This window comes from Rhinoraja longicauda, chromosome 6 (genome assembly GCF_053455715.1).
Source record: "Rhinoraja longicauda isolate Sanriku21f chromosome 6, sRhiLon1.1, whole genome shotgun sequence".
NCBI lineage: Eukaryota > Metazoa > Chordata > Chondrichthyes > Rajiformes > Arhynchobatidae > Rhinoraja > Rhinoraja longicauda.
The window spans coordinates 72,247,911-72,268,317 of record NC_135958.1 but is presented as its reverse complement, the minus strand read 5'-3'; the positions used below and the strand labels follow the sequence as shown (position 1 = coordinate 72,268,317).

The window sequence follows — 20,407 nt, the reverse complement described above, 5'->3', positions numbered from 1 at the left end:
GTGTTGCTAACTATCAGCCATTTGCTTATGTACATAGCGTAGCTACAATAGGTTTCAGACTTCTCTGCTGTTTTCACCAGGAACCTCTGCATTACCCAGGTCAAGGCCTGACCCAAGTCTTGCAAAGGTGATTCATTTTGGCCACCTTCAATAGTGCCAATGCAACCTCATAAACAGCACTAACTTTCTCATTGTTCCACAATACCAAAACAATTATATTTTTTCACCCAGAAGGAGCCACTTAAGAGTCACGATATATATTATGGCATCAAAACCCCATTAGGAGTTCCCAAACAGAGAATGTAATTTCTAATAAAAAGTGTTGGCATCCAAACATATGTGAACACGAATGTGCAGGTGTCCAATTTCTCAATCTCTGGCGATAAGACACAAAGTGCTGGAGTAACTCAGCGGGACAGGCAGCGTCTCTGGAGAGAAGGAATGGGTGACGTTTCGGGTCAAGACCCTTCAGACTGAGAGTCAGGGGAGGGGGAGATAGAGATAAGGAAGCGTAAGGTACGAGAACGAAACAAAGTGGGTGGAGATCAAGGAGAGGGTAGAATTGTTAGGCAGGAGAAGGTAACAACAAAGCAAACAGAGATAAAATGTAGTCAGGGACAGTCAGACTGGTCGGAGAAGGGGGATGGATGGAGAGCGAGGGAAAACCAGGGTTACTTTAAGTAAGAGAAGTCAATATTCATACCGCTGCCCAAGCGAAATAGGAGGTGCTGTTCCTCCCAATTTGCGCTGGGCCTCACTCTGACAATGGAGGAGACCCAGGACGATGTGTTGCATGAGCAGGTAGTTCTTGTATAATCTACTATTCCTGGTAGTAAATCCGGAAGACCTCTTTAATTCTTTCCCAGTTATGCCCCATCGGTAGCTAGATGAAGACCTATAGTTTAATTGACTTAAGTTCCAAAGCAGTATTCATTTAAACTCAATATGAACACATTGGGAACAAGGAGACTTATTGCATCCCATACCAGGCCCTGCCAGGACATTTTTTGTGTGCAGTTAAGCTACACTGGTTAAAATACTCTCAAACAGAATTCATTATTTCACCAATAGAAATTACCATCTCCTGTACTCATTTTCTGAAACACTAAATAACCTGCGGAGAACCGGAAAAGCAGGATGGCCTCAGTAGCTGTGTGTGTCATTACAAAATGTTTATTTACCCTCAACATGCCAAAATAGATCAATCACCTGCCTGAACTTTCCACAACGCTATTAATCTCAACCATTTCTCCCAATGCATATACACTTGTGAAAAGCAAGCACTTTTCTGTCGAGCCAAGATATCTCAATCATAGAATTAGGTAAGTGTGAACTTAAGAGGTCTTTGCATGCTGATTTGCAATGCTAACCAAAGTAATTAGTCTTGTAATTGTTCATGTTCAATGCAGCAAAATAAATATAGTTTAATAGTCTTGATTGCACCCAAATTCAGTAGACAGTGGATCACATAACAGTTAATCCATTTTATATTAGTTTATATAAGAGACTAGATTCTTGCGATTTATTGCCAAGCCCATAACAGGACTATGCAGGTTATATTTATATTAAACTGTTTACTTGGAGACACTGCATTATATAGAACAGCACAAGAACAGGCCCTTCGGCCCACAATGCCTGTGCCGAACAAGATGCCAAGACCATCACTTATCTACTTGCATACAACCCATATCTTTCCATTCCCTGTACATCCATATGTCTATCCAAAATTATTTTAAATGCTACTAATGTAACTGCTTCAACCACCAACCCATGGCAGTGCGTTCCAGGCACTCACTACCCTGTGTAAAGAAACTTGCCCTACACATCCATCAAACTTTGTCTCTCTCACCTTACCAAGCTGCTATTTCAGAATATTTCCACTAGTGGGAGAGTCATGGACCAGAGGCCACAGCCTAAGAATGAAAGGATGTACCTTTGGAATGGAAACAAGGGGGGAATTTCTTTAATCAGAGGGTGGTGCATCTGTGGAATTCATTGTCACAGAAGGCTGTGAAGGCCAAGCCATTGGATATCAGATTCCTGATTAGAGTCATAGAGTGATTCAGCCTGGAAACAGGCCCTTCGGCCCAACTTGCCCACACCAGCCAACATGTCCCAGCTACACTAGTCCCAATTAGTACAGGTATCAGGGGGTATAGGGAGAAGGCAGGAGAATGGGGTTGAGAGGGAAAGATAGATTAGCCATGATTGAGTGGCATAGACGTTCATTTCACTCCTGCCATCGCGACAAGGTATTGGAGCCCGAAAACAGTAACATCCACAAACAGCTTCTTCCCGACAACCATCAGGCTATTAAACACTCCAACCTCCAAATAAACTTTGCACTATATAGACTTGGGGCGAGCTAGCTAGATGACAGTAATTAATAGTACACAGATTTGGTACTATTTTGGTGCGTTGCAGCAGGTTAAACCAATTCAAGTAGGACAACAATGGAGAGAGGTTCACTGGATGAAACCCCCAAGGAAAACAGTCATCTCAGCACAGCACGAGAACACAGATTGGTTGTGCTAATCGAAGTGCCTTCTGACCAGAGAAGTGGCCCGAATTGAAACTCGCGCCCCCCCCCCCCCCCATCATCATGCCCCCTCCTGAACTCTCACTTATTTCTCCCCTCCCCTACATTCCTTCCTCTGGCTTCACAATTTGCAACTCTTCATTGAGTAGGTCTCACACCTTCTACTTTAATCTCTGACCTTTGTTCCAACCATCCGCCTATCATAAACCATCCCACTCGCTCGTGTCCACCCATCATCTGCCACATGTTCTCTGCCTCTCCGGGGCAGAAGATATATTTTGTGATACCTCCTCTGCCTCTCCTCTCTTCCAGCCTTCTCCCTCCCCTCATTCCCCACCACCACTACAATCAGTCTGAAGAAGGGTCCCGACCCAAAACGTCACCTATCCATGTTCTCCAGAGATGCTGCCTGACCCGCCAAGTTACTCCAGCACTTTGTGTCCAAAACATAGACTGTCCACTTCCCTCCATCGAAGCTGCCTGACCCATTGAGTTCCCCCATCAGTTCCTTTTTTGCCACCTGACCTGCACCAATGTTCCCCCTGCCCCTCACCCATCCCATCCCTCCTATACCGAGGAGTCTCTTACTACTGGTGGCCAAACCTGGTTTCCCAAAGGAGGGATTCCAGAGCCATAACGCTTGGATAGAGTGAATGCTGAGAATATGTTTCCACTAGTGGGAGAGTCTGGGACCAGAGGCCATAGCCGCAGAATAAAAAGACGTACCTTTAGACAGGAGGCGAGAAATAATTTTTTTCAGTCAGAGGGTGGTGAATCTGGTGGAACTCATTGCCACAGAAAGCTGTGGAGGCCAAGTCAGTGGATATTTTTAAAGCAGAGATTGACAGATTCTTGATCAGTACGGGTGTCAGGGGTTATGGGGAGAAGGCAGGAGAATGGGGTTGAGGGAGAAAGATAGATCAGCCATGATTGAATGGCGGCATAGACTCAATGGGCCGAGCGGCCTAATTCTGCTCCTAGCACCCGTGAACTTGTAATCAAAGCACACAAGAACAAATACCATGAGGGTTGTCGAAGGACACATGCACACGATAGCACATAACTTCAACCCCCACCGACCCCTCCAGTAATATTATACTGAAAGAGCTGCAAAAAATGTTTAGCATCCAATATAGTAACAATCTCACGAGCTTAGAAGGATGAGATGAGATCTTATCGAAACGTATAAGATTATTAAGAGGTTGGACACGTTAGAGGCAGGAAACATGTTCCCAATGTTGGGGGAGTCCAGAACCAGGGGCCACAGTTTAAGAATAAGGGGTAGGCCATTTAGAACGGAGATGAGGAAAAACTTTTTCAGTTAGAGAGTTGTAAATCTGTGGAATTCTCTGCCTCAGAAGGCAGTGGAGGCCAAGTCTCTGAATGCATTCAAGAGAGAGCTAGATAGAGCTCTTAAGGATAGCGGAGTCAGGGGGTATGGGGAGAAGGCAGGAACGGGGTACTGATTGAGAATAATCAGCCATGATCACATTGAATGGCGGTGCTGGCTCGAAGGGCCAAATGGCCTCCACCTGCACCTATTGTCTATTGTCTATTCACAGAGTTGACACTATGTGCCACGTGAAAGGACAATTGATCAAAACTTCTTCATTTTAGTACAATCAAAACTTTCTCACATCCCACACACGTTTCAAAGTGCATAATGCTCTGAAGTACATTTAGTACCATGCTTAGAAGTAAACACTTGCTTTCAATTTTTATTTCATCTTCACTATTTTAAATTGAAAAGTTATATTTCCAATGTTGTTAAACAGGTAAGAAAGCGTAACTTGCCCAGTCTGTGGTAGTAGATGATGGGTGAATCCGACCTCTCTTGCCCTGGCTCCGTCTAAATAATCAGTCTATTGGCTACTGCTCCCGACCGAGGCTGGGTTTACGATTGGGAGAGGTCGCTGCCACTCATTTCTACCCGCAGCCGAGTCCTGGCTGACAGGTGTATGGGAGGATTGAGGAGAGACCCCGAGACAAGGCAGCAAAGAGGCAGCTTCACACTTGTCGCTTCCCACAGGGTCTTGGAGGGGTAAAGACGCCCACAACAGTGCACTGATCTCAACAAACTATCGTGGAAGATCTTATCGAAACGTATAAGATTATTAAGGGGTTGGACACGTTAGAGACAGGAAACATGTTCCCAATGTTGGGGGAGTCTAGAACAAGGGGCCACAGTTTAAGAATAAGGGGTAGGCCATTTAGAACTGAGATGAGGAAAAACTTTTTCAGTCAGAGAGTTGTAAATCTGTGGAATTCACTGCTTCAGAAGGCAGTGGAGGCCAATTCTCTGAATGCATTCAAGAGAGAGCTGGATAGAGCTCTTAAGGATAGCGGAGTCAGGGGGTATGGGGAGAAGGCAGGAACGGGGTACTGATTGTGGATGATCAGCCATGATCACATTGAATGGCGGTGCTGGCTCGAAGGGCCGAATGGCCTCCTCCTGCACCTATTGTCTATTGTCTAAGACTTCAAATAAAATTCCCATTCACCAAGCCCATTCCAAAACGATTATCTGCGGCGCTTAATTAATTCTAGACATGCATTGACCATAACCTTTCCAAAATGAACATGCATGTTCGCAATTTACATTAGTGGTATCGACCGAAAAATCAATTGGGAATTCAATGATCGCTCGAAAACATCATTACGGTGGTAAGAATGAGACGAGGAGGAATTTATTTAGTCAGAGGCCGGTGAATCTATGGGATTCTTTGCCACAGACGGCCAAGTCAATGGATATCTTTTAAGGCAGAGATAGATAGATTCTTGATTAGTAGTCAGGGGTTGTGGGGAGAAGGCAGGAGAATGGGGTTGAGAGACAGAGACAGATAGATCAGCCATGATTGAATGTCAGGGTAGACTTGATGGGCCGAATGGCCTAATTCTGCTCCGATCACTAATAAACCCATTTCACAAACCAAATTTTTGGCATACTGACATCGATGTCACAAAGTGAAGTTAAAGTGGCAAAATAAAATATATTACAAACATCACCGACATAATAGAAAGCGAAACATTTCAAGCGAGGGGATTGGTATTTGATCCGAAATAGATAATCTATGCCCTTGCGTAACGGATCCGAGGCACCTGATTTTAAAGGTCGCTTACAGGTTAAGGAAATTGTGCGCAGACTAAATGCTTGGTATTTACCTGTGACACTGACACGGCGAGGAAGTGGTTAAAGTCACAACCCGCTAAAAAAACAATTACTTTGAACAATCTTACTTGTACATAGCACCGTGTAACATTGTATGTGCGAGCCATGTACCGTCACAATACCCCCACTGTAATGTGACTGGTTCAATTAAACTGCGTCCGATCAAAAGGACTGTAATCCATTAGTCGCGAAAAAAAATCAATATATAAAGGCTGGCTTTTTTAAAAATTAGATGAGACCGCCGACTCGTGCTTTTACTCGCAGGGGAGAGGTAGAGTTGAAATCAGTTGTCCATCGTCAGTCAGATATTTAATACATTGAAACTGCAGGGATGTAATGAAACAGACTTACCTTTTACCAAGTCCATTCCAAAGGTGGCAAAATACAGTTTTATTATTCCGAGATTAAATCCTCAGGGTATCCTGTATACATCCCAGGCTTTTCAATACATCATCTGGATACAACATATCCCCGGATATCCAATGCAACCCATTCAATGGCGATGTTGAACCAAATGACAGAAACATCCAAAAGCTTGTAACATACTCCACTTTTTTTCCCCCCCGAGAGAACACATCTTGGCAATAGTGTAATCCATTGATTCAGATGGTATCCACGCTGCACTGACCATATGACATTTTTCATTTCTTTGCTGAAAAAAAACCATGCCACAGTCCATAAATGAAAACGATTCCAATCCAATCAACACAAGAAAAATTCTGAGGCTATTTTTTTCCCCCATTAACAGAATCTGAAGAAGGGTCTCGACCCGAAACGTCACCTATTTCCTTTTCTCCAGAGATGCTGCCTGTCCCGGTGAGTTACTCCAGCTTTTTTTGTGCTTGTCTTCGGTTTAAACCAGCATCCGCAGTTCCTTCCTACATATTACGTGATGGTGTTAGATACAATGACTGCCACAATCCAAAAATCCTGCATCAAACGGTGCTGAGAACACTAACGTAGAAAACAAGTGAAATGATGCACTCCAGTCTGCTTCAGGTCGAGAGAACAGCGGTCCTGGCTTTATATTTTAAAAAATCCCAATCATTGCAGAAACTACAAATTATTCTCATTAAAAATTTAAAAAAATCACATAGATGTTGAAGTAATCCTGGATATTTTCATTCCTGGTCTTGTTCAAACAATTGGCAGGGTGACAGCCATTGTATTTCTCCTTTCCCTTTCTGCCTCGGTGATACAATTCATTGAGATGGAGTGCAGCTCCCACTCTACACAGCACTCACTTGCCACACTGTCTCCAGCTACTCTGTGTGAGAGCAAGCCAAGCACACGCTATAAATGGGACGCTCAACCAAACTTGATGGCTCTCCGTGCAGCCAGTCACTGAGGGCGATCCGCCCCGGGCTCCCCCGGCCAATCGGAAACAAACGAGGGGCGGGACTCTGGACGGGCGGGCTGGGCGCGAGGAATCGTGGGAGTTGTAGTCCCAGGCGTGCGGCGAGTGGAGGGCTGGGTGAGCGCGCCCGGACTCCAACTCCCAGCGGACCCCGGCACCCTGAGGGTGGCTTCGCAGCCACGCCTTTGCTACCAGCCGCGGTTCAAGTTGGGTTGCGCAGGCACAGTGGTGTCTTGCAAGAGTCAAGAGTGGTTTATTGTTATATATGTCCCAGATAGGACAATTAAATAATTCTTACTTGCAGCAGCGCAACAGAATGAGTAAACAGAGTGCACTGTAAACAATATAATAAACGAGAGGGAAAAAAACTCAATGTACACATAAAAAAAACAATCACACAGATGTTGTTAATAGAGCAATATTGTGCAAAAAAGGAATAGATGACCCTTCTTCAGACTTTGTGTCTGTCTTTGGTATCAACCAGCATCTGCAGTTCTTTAGTTCTACACTAAAGTAAACTAAATCTTGTTTGACATTAATGGACACTATGAGGTTCAGAGCTTATTTGAGGTTGGAGTGTTTAACAGCCTAATGGCTTTATGGAAGAAGCTGTTCCTGAACCTGGTCGTTACAGTTTTCAGGCTCCTGTACCTGATGGCAGTGGTGAAATGACTAATAGTCAGTAACTGGGATGGAAGTATCATTCCTTGCACGGCTATTCCTAAAGCCTCGCCGCACTTCTGGAGATGTGATTGCACCAGGTCTGGCCATCCCTTCCCGGGATTCCCGCATGTTGCCAAACTGAAACAGATCTACCACCGTAGAGCAAGAAAAATGGATGCAAAAGGGACATGAGAGGGGGGAAACAGAGTTCAGCAAACATAATGGACGGCATAACGGCACAGGAGGAGTGAAAGGAAACTAGAGCAAAATAAAGAAAGACACACACACAAAGTGCTGGAGTAACTCAGCGGGTCAGGCAGCATCTCTGGAGGAAAAAGGATAAGTGACCCTTCTTCAGACTCAAAAGGCACTTTGTGTCTATCTTTGGTGTAAACCAGCATCTCCACTTCTTTATTCCTACACTAAAGTAAAATAAATCTCGATTGACATTAAAGGGGATAAAAAGGTGGGAATGCTGTAAAAAAAATACTATGAGGTTAAGGAAAGGAATAACTGCTCCCCAAATAAATCACACCTGTTCATCTATTTGAGTCATACCAGTCTCCATCAAAACTTGTGCATCGTTTCAAAATCTCGAACATGCTTTCAAGAATTATCTCTAACTTCAAATCAACACCAGAGAAAAAACGTGCCATACCATTTGCAGGTGTCTAGATATTAAGTAAAATCATACCTTTTTAATCATATTTTTTATCTGCACTTTGTAGTCTGAAGAAGAGTCTCGACCCGAAACGTCACCTATTCCTTCTCTCCTGAGATGCTGCCTGACCTGCTGAGTTACTCCAGCATTTTGTGAATAAATACCTTCGACTTGTACCAGCATCTGCAGTTATTTGCTTACACTTCATTCTGCACTCTGTTTTTCATTAGCACGACCTGAAATGCTCATGTATGGCGTAGGAAAGAACTGCAGCTGCTGGTTTAAACCGAAGCTAGACACAAAAAGCTGGAATAACTCAGCGGGACAGGCAGCTAGCATCTCTGCAGAGAAGGAATGGGCGACGTTTCAGGGTCGAGACCCTTCTTCAGAAGGGTGTGTATGCTGTCATTTGCAATTGATAGCAAGCAAGGCAGAGTTTGTCGCTGTATCTCGGTACACGTGACAATAATAAACTATAGTCAAAAGTTGGACGGTATTTTTGTTTGTTTACATCACCAATAAAAAAAATACATGGGGCCAAATTCTGAGGATTTTTACAGCTGCTGATATGGCAGACATTTAAAAGACAACCGTTTAAAAGGCAATCTAAGGTTGGCTCACCAATGATCCATAACTAAGGGGATGTTTCTCTCATCTGGACGTAAGGACGTCCCAAAACGGATGAAATGTTATATAAAGCACCATACCCAGTTAAGGACGCTTGGCGGTCAATCTCAGTTGTAATTTGGGATTTAAATTTAAAAAAAGATTGTGGCTCTGTAGAAATTTCGACTTAAATTCACAAATGTAAAATATATAAGTTCAGTTTTGAAGGGAAAGATGTATGGTCTGGAGTATTTAAAGCTGTAACGCCCGGGATTGAAAACTTCAGCGTTCCTAAACATCGCGTGTTCATAATAATGTGTTTATAAATACAGCCCAGTTAAACATCTCTGTGACACGCAGAGGGATGGAATGATTAGATAACTGAGGGGAGACATCTGAAACAAAGTGATCTGGAACTGACTCAGAGATACGCCGAAGATAGACACAAAATGCTGGAGTAACACCGCGACACATGCAGCATCTCTGGAGAGAAGGAATGGGTGATGTTTCGGGTCGAGACCCTTCTTCAGATAAGCCAGTCTGCATGGTTGACGGTGAGGCGAACTAACTTGAGGACATGGTAAGCGTAACGCACTGTAAACGCCAAGAACCCCCCTTGCAAAGCTGTTACAGAACTGGATCATTGTGTCCAATGCACAAAGGAAATATTTATTCAGAGATAAACTACATCAGAAACATTTGACAGACAAATGTCTGAGCCAAAAGCCCGAGGAAGGCTCTCGACCCGAAACATCACCCATCCCTTCCCTCCAGGGATTATGCCTGCCCCGCTGATTTACTACAGCAGTTTGCCTCTATCTTTTGCTTCAAAAGCTACATTTTTGTAGACTCAAAAATAATGAGGATTTTTTTAACGATATTGGACGGTACAAATGAAGCTTCTGGTGCACTGCTACACGTGAACGTTAAATATTATTGTTTGCCATGTAGACTTTTATCGTGTTGCCCTAGGCAGTGCCTTAATAGTTTGATTAAAACATGCACTAATCAGTATCATTCCTATGGATCACCTTAGAATGAATGAACTTCTTGTTCGACTACCTTACGTTCAATTTCTACTTGGCCGGAGGCTTCGGTATCTTTAAAGCGTTTAGCACGCAAAAATATCATCTCGGAAAACACGGGCTGGACTTCTGGGACGGATTAGACGACAACACACCAGACAAGGTGAACCAATGTAGTTTCAGGCATGTTACCATTCGACAGAACGGGGTGGAAGTGCTTGTAAATAACAATTGCAAAGGAAACACCGAGATATTGGAGTCTTAGAGTCACAGAGTGATGCAGCATGGAAGCAGGCCCTTCGGCCCAACTTGTCCACACCAGCCAACATGTCCCAGCTACACTAGTCCCACCTGCCCGCGTTTGGCCCATAACACTCCAAACCTGTCCTGCCTTAACTGTTTCTTAAACGTTGCGATAGTCCCAGCCTCAACTACCTCCCCTGGCAGCTCGTTCCACGCACTCACCACCCTTTGTGTGGAAAAAGATACCCCTCAGGTTCCTATTAAATATTTTCCCCTTCACCTTAAACCTGTGTTCTCTGGTCCTCGATTCCCCTACTCTGGGCAAGGCGTTCTTGATTTCTCCAGTGTGATTTAGAATAATAGGAAGGGGCTAGGTTTAACGTGACGAGTTGAAACTGGTGGTGGTGGATAGGAAGGATGGAACTGCAGATGCTGGTTTAAACCGGAGATAAGACACAAAGTGCTGGAGTAACTCAGCGGGACGGGCAGTATCCCTGGAGAGAAGGAATGGGTGACGTTTCAGGTCGAGACCCTTCTTCTGAAGAGGGCAGAGGGAGAGAGTGAGAGGCAGGCAGAGCGAGAGAAAGAGTGAGAGGCAGACAGAGCGAGAGAGAGAGAGTGAGAGGCAGAGAGAGCGAGAGAGAGGAGAGGAGAGAGAGAGAATGGGAGAAAGTGAGGAGAGAGAGAGAGAGGGCGAGAGAGAAAGAGAGAGAGACAGGGAGACAGAGACAGACAGAGAGAGAGAGAGAGAGAGTCAGAGGGAGGGAGAGAGAGAGAGAGAGAGAGAGAGAGAGAGAGAGAGAGAGAGAGAGAGAGAGAGAGAGAGAGAGAGAGAGAGAGAGAGAGAGAATAAATCTTCTCAACCCGAAACGTCACTCATTCCTTCTCTCCAGAGATGCTGCCTGCCCCGCTAAGTTACTCCAGCTTTTTGTGTCCATCTTCAGTTAAAATCCAGTCCCGATACTGCGTCCAACATTGTTGGCTCCCAGCCACATCGTCTAGTACCTGAGCTGCACGCGATCCTGTCAAATATCTGTATTCGTTCACTTTATTGTCTGTTACTCAAAGGTTTGTACACACAAGACTTGCGTGACTGGACCTGGGTGCAAACACAAAGCAATTGTACTGAGAGCTTTCGCGTGCTTTGTAAAACAACCCCTCCTCGGCTTCTTCCAAACCCATTACTTTTTTTGTTGTTGTGTTGTTAAAGGCACTTTCTCGGAAACATATTAATATATATTTCACGTATTTAACATATTTCTCGGAAGCATTAATAAATTAGCAAAAATCCGTGTAAAAAAAAAAGGTAGAAAAGTTGAGAATTTCAAGGGCAGCCCCTGGTTATTAATCTTCAATTGTGAGACTGTTTTTTTTTAAACACTTATACTTTGAACTCTATATCAACGCTGGAAAATGGGAAACAAATTGCAAGACATTGTAAGTGTCTGAGAAATACCTGATTTGAGAATCGGGGGGGTTTAAGATAGGAGAAGTGGTGGGTTAGGCAAATGTGGGATCACCATTGTGCACTAGGGAACTTTGATTTCCATCAAGCCTCGTTGTTGTTCCTCCTTCACAACGCTTCATTGAGACCCCGAGGAACAAATGTGTCCTTATGCTGCGTCAAATACCCACGGAGATCAGAATGAAAGGCTGTTACAGTTACTCATTAACTGGGTTTGTGCCAGGGCAGCAGGAAGAAAAAAAAAACTTTATTACTTGCAACAAAAAAAATGAAAATAACTTTTGAGGTCAGCTGGTGGTTTTCTGAGATACGTGCATTAATAATGAGATTTTTTTCCTTAACTCTGATCATCTGGCCAAGGAACCAGCGAACAGCTGTCAGCGCGGTGGAGCAGCGGGTAGAGTCGCTGCCTCACAGCGCCAGAGACCCGGGTTCGATCCTGACGATGGGCGCTGCCTGTACGGAGTTTGTTCGTTCTCTCCGTGACCGCGTGGGTTTTCTCCGGTCTCCTCCCACTCTTCAAAGACGCATATGTTTGTAGGTTAATTGGCTACAGTAAAGATGTAAATTGTCCCAAGTGTGTGTAGGATAGTACGGGGTGATCGCTGGTCGGCGCTGACTCGGTGGGCTGAAGGGCCTGTTTCCACGCTGTATCTCTAAAGTAGTCTAAACTACCTCTGCAAATCACAGGGGAAGTGTCGGGAAGTGTCGATGTGCTGAAGCAGAGACATAACTTCATTTGGCCATTTGGCCCATCAATTCTACCCTGCCATTCAGTCTAACTTTCCCTCTCGACCCCATTCTCTTGCCTTATCCCCATAACCCCAGACACCCGAACATGTCTGTGTCCAGGTCAAATGTAACTTGCTTTGATGGTGACTCTCAAGTTATAGAGTCATAGAGTGGTAAAGTCATACATCATGGAAACAGGGTCTTCAGCCCAACTTGACCACACCGGCCAACATGTCCCACTGACATTAGTCCTACCTGCCTGCGTTTGGTCCATATCCCTCCAAACCTGTCCTATACATGTGACTGTCTAACTGTTTCTTAAATGTTGGGATTGACAATGCCTCAACTACCTCCTCTGGCAGCTCGTTCCATACACCCACCACCCTTTGTGTGGAAAAAGTTTCCCCTCAGATTTCTATTAAATCTTTTCCCCTTCCCCTTAAACCCATGTCCTCTGGTCCTCGATTCCACCCACACTGGGCAAGAGACTGTGCATCAAGGTATCGCCCTTGAAGATGGTAGAGATCACCAGTTTGCTGGGTACAGCTGAACAACCTGACACAGGAGAAGGATCTCGACCCGAAACGTCACCTTTTCCTTTTCTCCAGAGATGCTGCCTGACCTGCTGAGTTACTTCAGCATTTTGTGTCTATCTTTGAACAAACGGATAATCTCCTGCAGGGAATCTATAGGACAACACACTGGGGAGTCTCTGTAAAATGAAAGCAAAGAATGTGATCCCTTAGTCAGAGAACCAGGAGCTCATTAAACAGGCTGCTTTGGCCTGGTTGTTGCTGAGGTCTTTGAATGTTGTTGGAACTGTGCTCATTCAGTCAAATGGAGAGCACTAAACAAACAGCTGGTGTGAAGGAGATGACGAGGAATTTCTTTAGTTAGAGGGTGGTGAATCTGTGGGATTCGTTGCCACAGAAGGCCTTGGAGGCCAAGTTGATTGTATTTTTAAGGCAGAGATAGATAGATTCTTGATTTGTTCGTGTGTCAGGAGTTATGGGGAGAAGGCAGGAAGAAGGGGATAGGAGGGAGAGATAGATCAGCAATGATTGAATGGCGTAGATTTGATTGGCCGAATGACCTAATTCTGCTCCTATCACAGGACCTTATGACTCAGCAGGTCAGGCAGCATCTGTGGAGGGAAATGGACAATGTTTTAAGTCAAGACTCTTCATCTTATGACTCTCATCACACTCCTGACTTGTGACTGAAGTCCTGTGAGGAATCAGGAGATTTGCCTGTCAGCACAGGGCACTTTGTTTTTGAGCTGTCCTGGCTGTCCTGCACGCCCAGGTGACTTTTCAACAGTAACCCCACAGGTTAAATTCTATCAGGAATGAACACTGACAATGTCATTGAATGGCTGGCATAGATTCTCTCTCTCTCTCTCTCTCTCTCTCTCTCTCTCTCTCTCTCTCTCTCTCTCTCTCTCTCTCTCTCTCTCTCTCTCTCTCTCTCTCTCTCTTTTTCTCTCCATCTCTCTCTCTCTCTCTCTCTCTCTCTCTCTCTCTCTCTCTCTCTCTCTCTCTCTCTCTCTCTCTCTCTCTCTCTCTCTCTCTCTCCATTCTTTCTCTCTCTCCATCTCTCTGTGTTTCTCTCTCCATCTCTCTCTGTCTCTTTTACTGTTTTTTTCTCTCTACGATTGTCTCTGTCTCACCCCCCCCCCCTCCCCCACCACCATTCTTGCCCCATTTTAATCTCTCCTGTTGATAATGGTCATACATTGGCAGCGCAGTGGTGAAACTGCTAAGGGATCGTGAACAGCAGTATTATCCGCAATTGATCTCACTTCCATCCTAATTTTATGGGTTGTTGATAAAGAAACGGAACGCTGTTGGCCTGGGATAGTCTTTGGCCTCAAGGATATCTTGCACCAATATTCTATTAAAAAAGGCACAAAGTGCTGGAGTAATTCAGTGGGTCAGGCAGCATCTCTGGAGAACATGGATACGTGACGTTTCCTGTTGGGACCCTTTTTCAGACCATTCATGTTAATGTATCGAGATTCTAGATAATGAACAAGCATGGATTAAACAAACAGATAATACACAAAATATTCAAGGACCAGTCTCATAGAAAAAAATAGATGCAGGAGTAGGCCAATCAGCCCTTCCAGCCAGCACCGCCATCCAGCACGTAAAGGTTCGTTGGTTAGTTGGCTTGGTATAATTGTAAATCGTCCCTGGTGTGTAGGATAGTGTTAGTTTGCGGGGTTCGCTAGTTGGCGTGTACTCGGTGGGCCGAAGGGGCTGTTTCCGCGCTGTAACTCGCAACTAAAACCAAACTAAATCAAATAATACCCTGAAAATAAATTCAAGAAGCAATAATAATCTGAGAATTCAGAAGCAATCAATATACTGGAAGAAATATGCCAGGCAATATCAGGGAAGAGAACATTGATATTAATATGCGGACTGTCAACAGTAATATCAACAAAATGATTTGGCATTGACTGCAATGCAATGCATTTCTCCAGCCTGTCATTATCATTGAAGATAGACACAAAATGCTGGAGTAACTCAGTCGGACAGGCAGAATCTCTGGACAGAAGGATTGGGTGACGTTTAGGTTCGAGACCCCTCCTCAGACTGAGAGTCAGAGGAGATGGAGACACAGAGATATGGAAGGGTAAGGTGTGTAAACGAGACGTCAAAGGGGACAAAGGTCAAGGAAAATGTAGAATAGATCATTGTTAGCTCGGGGAAAGTGACAACAAAGCACACAAAGATAAAAATGTAATCAGGAGGACAGTCAGGCTGGTCGGAACAGTAGGTTGGGGGAGGGATGGAGAGTGAAGGAAAGCAAGATATGGTTGAAGTTAGAGAAGTCAATATTCATACCGCTGTGTTGTAAGGTGCCCAAGCGAAATAGGCAGTTGGGTTAGGTTATCATTTATTGGGCAGTGGGACAAAATGCCCTCCGGTGCTCAATGATCTCCCCCTGGAGATTTATTTTCACCATGTACTGCCACTTTAGTCTGGCCCAAGGTCTCATTACCCTCGTCCAAATCTTCTCGCCTTTACACTTGCCCCTCTGTAGATGTGCAGGAGGCAGCCTGGGTGCATTAGGGTTAGAGTTAGGAACTCAATTACATGACCCGCATTGATTGAGAAGCACTTTGTCAGAGGGTTAACATGCAAACGTGAATTGTCCTGATGCCGCCTGAAGTGTTGAGAGTTCTCGAACTTTGTGATTTATTTGCTGAGTTTAGTTGCTGACAATGACAAAGATTCCAAAAGTGAAAATAGTCTGGATTTGAATAATCTTTTTCAAGATCTATTCTAACCCTTAAACACTCTGCAGTAAGCCACTGCTCTCATTCCTGCACACAATTTCTATCATTTGATTCACCAAGCCTGTAAGTAGACAGTTAAGCCTTGAGGTACTATCCTGATGAAAGACACATTCCAAAAGTGCGAAGCGATCGCTTACAGATGCTAACAGATCTGTCTGCAACCTTCAACATTTTCTTTGAGTTCAAATAGTTTTCTTCTTTAGAAAATAGTAATTGCTAACAGTGAGGGTGCTCCAGCAGTGGAAGAATCGAGACTGCCTAACCAACCGGTCAAGGCACTGCACTCTAACAATTTATAATTCAAATTGCAGATTCTGGTTCTGGTTCCGGTGGATTTTCTGCGCAAACATCTCATAAGTGGTCATCTCGTGCAGGTGGGAGTGAGTAGAGTAGTGATTACATTTTGAAGTGGGTCTTTTTGAACAAGTTGAGGAGATCTAGTTGCTCAGTCCTAGCTGATTCCGTGATTGAATGCCATTGATTAGATTGTTGTACTTCGTGGTCCGGTACCTGTTGTACCTTTAGTGACCCTGGAAGGACCACAAGTACACGTGTATAAAAGGTTACATTGCTGGAGCTCAACTCCAGGCTGTTTATTCCGTGGCCACCTGCATCCAGAGTGACCGCCTAATCACACCAATCACACAGGCATACAAAGTAGTCCTTGGATACGCAAAGTAGTCCCAGCAATATCACAACATCCCCCTTGTCTTATATATTACAACATCCCCCTTGTCTTATATAAAATTGTTTTCTTTACCATTCGAGGGCTAAAATATATTTTCACTTATATACACAGGCATACAAAGTAGTTCTTGGATACACAAAGTAGTCCCAGCAATATCACAACATAGATGAAGTGATGGGACAAGCAACAAAAAAAACAACCGGCAGACTGTGTTCATTGTATCGCATGTACCCAACGTCAGAATTGGATAACACCCAATAATCTGAGAAGTAAAAACGCAGTTGATACAGGCTCGAGACATAACTTATTGTCACAAGTGCCGTCTTTAGAAGACCAGGATGTTATGTTACAAAATAAACATCTTTGCCTTCCCACTCAAAAAAGGAACAACTTTTTCTTTTGTAAAAAAAAAAAAATCTATTAGGACATCTTGCCTTTTGACAATAGTGAACATTATCGCCTGAACGAAATATGATGCTTCTAAAAACAAATAGAAGAGTCCACGGATGCTCCCAATTGTAATTAAGTTGTCATGCGGTCTGCTCAGAATGTGATTTGTGCAGTAAAAACACGTCACTGATTTTGTGCCAGGGACAGGTTAGAAATTATTACTTCAAATCCGATGCTATACTAATTCTGGGGCAACCATTTAACCCCCACCGCCCCGACGTGCAGTGGCAGCGTCTTTGCCCGCCCCGGATCGCGGGGCTTGGGTCGGCCCGCTGCGGACCTTTCACCGTCCGGCGCGGCCTGGAACGTGGCAACTTCAACAGCCTGACCGCGGGAGAAAACGGCAGGAGAAGAGAAAAGACATTCTGGTCTTCCATCACAGTGAGGAGGTGACTGGAGGAGGCTCACTGTGATGGATGTTTCTTTTCTTTGTTTTGTGTTGGTTGTGATTGTGTGTGAAATTGTTTATTTTTATTGCTCTATTGCTGGACTGTGGGTGACCTTTCATTTCACTGCACATCTTGTATGTGTATGTGACAAATAAACTTGACTTGACTTGACAACACTTACTGAAACTATTTCTGTACTCCTGCCTCGCATATTCACAGTACAGATAAAAGATAGACACAAAATGCTGGAGCGACCCAGCGGGTCAGGCAGCATCTCGGTATAAAAGGAATGGGCGACGTTTCGGTTCAAGACCCTTCTTCGGACTGTGAGTCGGGGAGAGGGAAACGAGAGTCATGGAAGGGTAAGGTGTGAAAAGGAGAGATTAAACGGGATGCAGATCAAGGAAAAGGTGACAACAGGGAATACAATGTACAATTTAATCAGGAGGACAGTCAGTCTGGTCAGAGAACTAGGATGGGGAGGGATGGAGAGAGAGGGAAAGCAAGGGTTACGAAGTTAGACAAGTCAATATTCATACCATTGGGTTGTAAGCTGCTCAAGCGAAATAGATATTTTGCTTCAATAAAATGGGAGAAGGATTAATGGAGAACAAGCTTTGTAAAATGCACTACATTTGATCCCAGTTTGTTGTTGAATTAACAAATCTCAGCCAGAGGTAAGTGTTATGGCCATGGTGTACGAAGATGTAGAACATTACGTCCAAGGGATTCACACATTGGTCCCAATACTACGAATATATTCTCCAGTGATCATTTTTAAACTTTTTTCTTTTTACCTATTCCTTACTAATTTTTAATATTCTAAGTTTGTTACAATTAGGTTCAATGATCCTGAACTTTGGAAATGGGAAATTAGCCAGGCTTTCTTTTTAGTTTTTAGTTTTTACAAGATACAGCATGGAAACAAGCCCTTCGGCCCACCGAGTCTGTGCCGTCCAATGATCCCCCATACACTAGTTCTATCCCACACACTAGGAACAATTTTCAGAACCCAATCAACCTACAAACCTGCATGTCTTTGGAATGTGAGAAGGAACCAGAGCAGCCAGAGAAAACTCATGCAGTCAGAGGGAGATCGAACCAACTCCATGCAGACAGCACCCCGTGGTTAGGATCGAACCTGGGTCTCTGGCCTGTAAGACTAACTCTACTGCAGGGCCACAGTGCCACCCTTCCCAATGTAGATCATGGTGGCATGTGCACAATGGGTGGCAACACCTTCAGGCTCAGCTGTGATGCTTCGTTACAACATGCCAACACTCATTCCAAAGGTAGAAACAAAGGAACTACAGATGCCGGTTTACAAAACCCCCCCACAAAATGCAGGAGTAACTCAGGGGTTAGGCAGCACCCCTGGAGAACATGGACAGGTGACGTTGCAGGTCGGGACCGTTATTGAGACATTTTTCGGGGGGGGGGGGGGGGGGAGGGGGGGGGAACGGGGAGAAAGCTGGAAGAGAGGCAGGACAAAGCTTGGCAGGTACCAAGCAGGGGTTTTATTTGATATGTAGGTAGATGGACAGAGGCCAGAGATGAAGTAACAGAAGGTGTGAGTCAAAAGGATTGAAGAGTTGTGAATTGTGAAGCCAGAGGAAGGAATTTAGGTGGAGGGGGGGAGCGGGAGGGGAGAAATATGTGCGGGTCCAGGTGGGGTACAGGGGAGTGGTGGGAAGTCAGGAGGGTGTGGGGGGGAAAGGAGGAGAGGGGTTATAGAGGTTATAGACCAATTATCTGAGGTCTTCACAAAAATCTTCAACCTGTCCCTTTTAAAATCCACCATCCCTCCCTGCCTGAAGTCCGCCATAATCATCCCACTGCCGAAAAAGTCTGTCATCAGCGGTCTTAACGACTACCGTCCGGTAGCACTCACACCGGTCATCACAAAGTGCTTCGAGAGACTGGTCCTGCAGCACATCAAAGCCAGCCTCCCACCCACCTTCGACCCACACCAGTTTGCCTACAGAGCAAATAGGTCTACAGGGGATGCCATCGACACTGCTCTTCACACTGCACTGACCCACCTTGAACACCAGGGGAGCTATGTGAGGATGCTCTTCCTCGACTTCAGCTCTGCCTTTAACACGGTCATCCCGAGCAGACTGGTCACCAAACTTTCCGACCTTGGATTTTCCCAAACCATCTGCCAATGGATCAAGGACTTCCTGACCAACCGCCCCCAGACCGTCAAAATAGGCCCTCACCTCTCCTCCACCATTACACTGAGCACCGGCTCACCACAGGGCTGTGTGTTGAGCCCCATCCTTTACTCCCTCTACACTCACGACTGCGCCCCCACCCATCCCACCAACACCATCATCAAGTTCGCGGATGACACGACTGTGGTTGGACTCATCTCAGAAGGAGATGAGACAGCCTATAGGGATGAAATCCAAAGGCTGGCAGCATGGTGTTCAGTGAACAATCTGGTCCTGAACTCCTCCAAAACAAAGGAACTTATAATTGACTTTAGAAAAACCAGTGGAGATTACGACCCACTCTACATCAATGGGGTCTGTGTGGAAAGGGTACCAGCTTTCAGGTTCCTGGGTACGCACATCGCAGAGGATCTTACCTGGTCTACCAACACCATCACCACAGTAAAGAAAGCACAGCAGAGACTCCACTTCCTGAGGATCCTCAGGAAAACCAACCTGCAGGAGAAGCTCATGTTGTCCTTCTATCGCTGCTCCATCGAGAGTGTGCTGGCATACTGTATAACCACATGGTATGCCAGCTGCTCAGAAAAGGACAGGAAGGCCCTTCAGAGGGTCATCACGACGGCCCAGAAGATCATCGGCTGTTCACTGCCCTCCCTGGAGCACCTGTTCAGCCTACGCTGCCTCAGTAGAGCAGGCAAAATAATAAAAGATCCATCCCACCCCGGCCACCGTCTGTTTGTTCATCTGCCCTCTGGTCGACGTTTAAGGTCGATCAAATCCCGAACAAACAGACTTAAGAACAGTTTTTACCCCAGGGCCATACGAGAACTGAACACTACCTTTGCACTAGGCAACACCGTTAAAAAATCTTGTACTTAATATAATTGTATTTAATTGTATTTATGTATTTATTTGTTTTTGCATTTATTGCAT

General features: G+C 44.9%; 1 long non-coding RNA gene across 1 annotated transcript in view; it reads right to left on the bottom strand.

The window, feature by feature from the left end:
• LOC144594944 (uncharacterized) overlaps positions 1-6,929 on the bottom strand; it is a 263,815-nt gene extending 256,886 nt beyond the window's left edge. The window contains exon 1 of the long non-coding RNA XR_013547433.1: positions 6,060-6,929. This is a non-coding gene — a long non-coding RNA (uncharacterized LOC144594944). The remainder of the gene's footprint in view (positions 1-6,059) is intronic.
• Between the last annotated feature and the right edge of the window lie 13,478 nt (positions 6,930-20,407).